Below are 5,546 nucleotides of genomic sequence, written 5' to 3'. Positions count from 1 at the left end.
CGGTGGCCCGCCGGGGGGGGGGCGGGGGGAAGGGGGGGGGGGGGGCGTGCCGCGTCCGGGCAAGTAACCGCTTTTCGTACGCTCACGCGCCCCTGCCCGTACTGTGGGTGTTCACCGCGTGCAGCCGGAATACCGGTGACGTGCCAGTTACAGTGATGACGGCGATTTCCGTCCGTAACAAAAAGAATGGGGCCGCTCTTCTAGGGCAGAAAACGGGCTTTTCAGCAGCCAGCTCCTTTAGGTGGAGGAGGTGAACAGCCGGCATCTCTGCGGCGGTTCCCGAACACTTCCAGTTGCTTCCTGGAAAAAGGGAGGCACGAACTGGTTTTGGAGACGGTCCCTTAACGCCAGCGATCCCTTGTTTACACGGAGGCACCCCGGGGGGAGGGCATCAGTTCCTGACTGAGGCTGCACATCCTCACCTCGTCCTCGAGTGAGGGTTGGTGTCTAACAGCGTTATTGGCTGTAATTTCCACTAGGTTTCTCCTCAAGATTCCAGCAAATAAATACGGGTTCAAAATGGAGTGGATTTAGTATTCCTCCACTGCAAAAGCCTGCTGACCGGAAGATTGTACAAACACATCTGTGGCTCCCAAAAATAAGAGCTGCATTTTACAGATTTACATTCTGATAAATAGTAAAGTAAATAGTAAAGTCAGTATCCGCATCAGAAGTATTGGCACTACTAGCCAAAGACCTCTTTTGCCTCCTTCCTGTTCACGATCTCATCTGAAGCTTATTGTAACTAAAGTCTGCAGCCTCTCCCCTCCAAGGCAGATTAAGATAGGATCACTGGATTCCATCAGTGTGTTGAAGAGGGCCTGTTCTCAACTATAGGTTATGCAGAAGTGTATGTGGCTGATTAAGTCGTGGCTGGTTGCCTGAAGGGAATGTGCTGAGCCGGCTCACTCGGCATCGGGGTTCCTCAAGGAAGGGAGAAACAGGTCCAGTCTGAAGAGGGATGAGGTCGAGGCTGGGGAAAGTGGAAGAGTGTATTCGCAGGGGGAACAGGAGTAGAAGTTTGGGGTCTTGTCTAGCTTCAGTGCACTTCTCTGTGCCTTCAATGCACTTTAAAATATTGCAAAAGTGAGCTTCCTTTTAATAGGTTGGTTTACATCTGAGTGCTATACTATGTTTATTCTAATTAAATCAGTATGAACTGCAAATGGGAGTCTTTCTCCCTACCCCCAGTTGGAAACATATCTAAAGATCTTCAGATGGAGTAGTTACTTGTTTACATCTTGTCATCTCCTTTTCCTCCAGGAGATTTAGAGGTTTGGGTTTTCAGTTTCAACCAAAAATGGCTGAAAAAGCAATATAATTCTATATTTTTTTAATAACAGAGTATTTATGAAAGCAGCAAACACAGGGATTCTTTAAGAGCCTTTCAGTTTTATGTGGGACGCACGTAAGGATAGTAGAACCGCTGGGGTAGGGAATGGTATTCCTACTGTCTGCTAATATTTTAGTGTAATAATATAATGTTTCATTGAATTTTCATAACCATTTCTTATTTTCAAAAAACACAGTCTTAGATATTTTATCTTGTTCATTTTTACTAGTACAACTACAGAATTATGCATTGTAGGTAAAAGGGAATTTAGGAGACTTTTTTTTTAATATAAAATTCAGAAATGCAACAGTCTGAAGGATAGCAGAGAAGTAGGAAGTAGAACTCCTAAGTAGGAAGTAGTAGAACTCCTAAATAAGGTAATACTTTGCACTTCCAGTGTGCCAGGTGTCTACAAGGACCTTAGAACACTTGACATACGTCTAGTTCATTCTTACCTCAGTATTCACATGACACAGGTTGGGAAATGGAGAGAGGGAATTTGATTCATAGACTAATTGATTTACCAAACGTTAGGTAGGAAGTTTCTGCCAGAGTCTTCTTTCCTAAACCCAATATTTTGTTTCAATTATAAGATCAAAGGAAAATGCAGCACATGCTGATCAATGTTCAGATTCAACCAACTCTGTTTGTAGAAGATTGTAACCACATATAGCATTAATGCAGTACAGGTTGGACTCAGAGTATTTCATGATCATACAGTGTGGCTCTTTGTCTCCTTCTAGTGGTTTACATTTGTTACAGATTTGCTACTGACTCCAAACTACTACAGATTTATACTTTTGTTCAGTTAACTGGAGTTCCTATACTAAGTGCCATAGGTCTTAGAATTTCTTGAGGCAGTTCACTCAGAGGATTACTAGGTATATAAGCATTCATTTTCTGCTTAAAATGGCTGTGTTGCTTGTTTGGTTTTCAAGAGCAAAGAGTGAGGAGTTAAGGATTTACATTTATCCCAGCCAAAATCTGATTGAGATACAGCTCTCATAAATTCGATTGTTTTATGCTGGTGCCACGCTGAAAATATGTTATGATTTTATATATGGATATCTATACAAAAATCTATCCAAGAAAAGCTATACTGGCATCCGGTACTTAATGGAAACCATTTCATTTGAGAGGCCTATGAATGATTATTGATTTTTCTCTATCGTTCCCAAAACAACAGAAAACAGTCCTGAATATTTTCTCCAAAGCAGTCAAAGTGACAGACATCTTTAACATAATTACTCCTTTATTATGTTGTGTCTCGTTCATTGTACATACTATATATCGACTCCTGCAGAGTCAATGTTCTTTGCAGAGCAGACAGGGAGGCCAAATCCTGTAGTCTTGACCTCACTGGAAACATTATGCTTACAGGTCATGCAAAGCACCACAGCTTGACGTACAGACCAGCTGTGACATCTCCAAGAAACAATGCCACTGAAAAAGCTTTTGGAGATGCTCATATAGAAGACAAGATAAATAAAAAAATAGCCTAGGTTCTTCTGCTGTGAATCTGGTGTGAATACAAAGAAGGATGCTAGAAGCTACTCATAACAAAAGGGTTAACGAATCATTGGCAGAATAAAAATACAGAAGCTAAAATCAGACCAAAAGCAAAAGATGGTTGTAATAGGCATCTACAGTCATCCTAAGGGAGAAAATAAAGCAATAGAATTGCTTTGTCTGCAAGTCCAGCTTCTTCTGACACTAAATGCTCTTTCTGGCCTTTTAATGTGAGTCTTAATGAGAGCTGCAGAGATACTTCATTAAATAATTCAACCTTTCTAAGTAGATACTTTTATCAGGTGCCCACCACAAGCCCTTTCTATCAATTACTAGAAAGCCAGTACATCCAAACACAGAGAACATTGCCTTTTATTCTGTCAGTCTCTGTTTTAAACCTCTAGAGATTCAGCAACCATGCTGAAAATGCTGAACCAATGCAGACTTAAATGAGACTAAGTGAGAATACAGCTACACTATGTTAAAATTAAACTGACAAATTTTGTGTTACCTCTGGTCAGTCTGTAGCTTGGGTTTAAAAATGTGTTTGTGTAAACTTGTGCAACATCACATTTTAAACTACTTCAAGAGTGAGTTAGTCTGCACCTGGGTAACCTGAGCTGCAGACCATTTCACGATAGTTCCTGGACTAGCATGTTTAAAGTCAAGTTATGGCCAAAGTCATTAAAAAGCAGAGTATGAGACGGTACCTTTTAAAATCCCAGGTCGGAGCGAGCAGACCGGTTTGGGAGATGTTAGTATGTGTAGTTCACTTGTGTCTGAAGGGCCTCAGCCACACTGGGCATTTCTGGGATAGGCATTTTGTGATTGTGAGGCCTGTTTCTTTGCAATGTAATCTAATGAATTTGCAATCTGATGTGTGGGCAGACCAGCAAGTTACCAGAAGAGGGTGTAGCAGGAGTAAGCTGAAGCATGAACATCCATCTGCTCGCCAGTACCTGCCTGCCTATGTGCGCTTGCCACTCAGTGGAAGAGAGGTGAGTACCTGATGTTTCCTCTGGCATATCAGAAGACAAATACTTGCAAAAGGACAGTTACAGGCAGCTGCCTGGCTCAATGGCATGTTTATAGTAACTTAGGTCTCTGCCTGTATTCTCCAGAGACCAGATAATATGCAGGGAGCGGGGAGGCAGGGCAGGAATAGAGTTTACAGTGATTTATTGCAAGGCAGATGGTGAGTCCGGGAAGAGAGCCCAAGATATCTGGCTGCCAGGGTTGTGCCCCTGCCACTAGATAGGGTAAGAAGGGGAGCAGAGTCTTGAGGCTAACCCATAGGGATGTCTCACATCTTCAGGAACTAAAAAAACTGTAGCAGTGACACTTAGGACAGTGGAAAAGAAGTGTAACCTCCAAAATTTTCCATGTTGTGACAGTTTGCTGGACTTGGGGACAGCGTATGTGGCAGCCTAAACCCAGGTGAACTTAGACTCACCTTTCAGTTAAAATGCTCTGGAAATGTCTTTTTTTCTGCACACAAATTAAATTAGAATGACTTTAAACCTACTAAACACAGACTCTTTTCCTTTTTGAAAACATAACATTTCTAATCAAAATACAGATGTAAAAGTACATGGAAAGAAGGAAACTGAGCTTGATGTAGCTTTGTTTTAGGGAGGAAAAATAGTATAATTCAATAAGACTAGCTTAAACCCTCTGATTAAAGCTTTTTTAACATAACAGATAAGAAGGATGAGATCTACACTGAGATAAAGATAGTTAGTACAGATCAAAAGAGCTTGTGTTCATGCCAACTAGATTAAATGACAGGATGTGGTGAAGTGCTGGGTACCATATCTGGTTACTTTACATACAAAGCTTTATCCGCTGAATGCAGATATATCTATTAGGTTATATGCATTTATATATGGAAACTGTAGAAATAAATTGAAAGCAATCTACCATGTATAGAGTATTTGTTGATACTGTTCTAAGATTGCATTTCTTCCAATTAGTATGTAAAGCTGTAATTTTTTATAGCTGTCTTTCTCACTAAGATTGTGGAAGTAAATTGTATTAGAAATTGAGTTTTATTTCTAAATGCATTAGCATTCCACCATTCTCACTTGTTAGCTTCTGTGCATAAATTCAAGAGAACCATATATTCCATACTCCCAACTTCATTTTAGCAGGAAGCCTAGGACAACTTTAGGAGTAAATTAAACTTAGGACCCAAATTGCAGTTGTCATTTTAAAGGGGATTTTGTATTTATTTGTCTGCACGTGGTCCCTGAGGAGGCAGGATACAAGACTGGAAGGCTCTTTGGTCTAACCCAGTGTGGCTGCTCTTATGTTTCTCATACACTCTGCAACAGCAGGATGTGGGAGGAAGGGAATGTGAATGTCAGGAAGGGAAAACGCTGCCGGATATGAAGATGCCACAGGCCCATGCCACTGCGCACTTCTGCAAGGCAGCAGGAAGGGTCTGTCCCCCACATCTGCTGAACAGACCGCAAAGTCCTGCCCAATCAAGCTACACCAGAAAGAAACACGAAGGAGAGATTCTGACATCCCTGCAGGAAGACTGATGATTCAGAAAATGAAAGGTTTAGCATGGGATGCAGCTGAACTGAACGGATTTCATTAGCTGCACCTACCTTTTATTGTTATTTTTCACTGTTGCTGCAGTGCTGCGTAGAAACCTAGGCCGCACGGTGCTCCAAGCTGGAAATACTCATAAGAAGAT

This window comes from Pygoscelis adeliae, unplaced genomic scaffold (assembly GCF_000699105.1).
Source record: "Pygoscelis adeliae isolate BGI_AS28 unplaced genomic scaffold, ASM69910v1 Scaffold46, whole genome shotgun sequence".
Taxonomy (NCBI): Eukaryota; Metazoa; Chordata; class Aves; order Sphenisciformes; family Spheniscidae; genus Pygoscelis; species Pygoscelis adeliae.
This window is presented reverse-complemented; position numbering follows the sequence as displayed.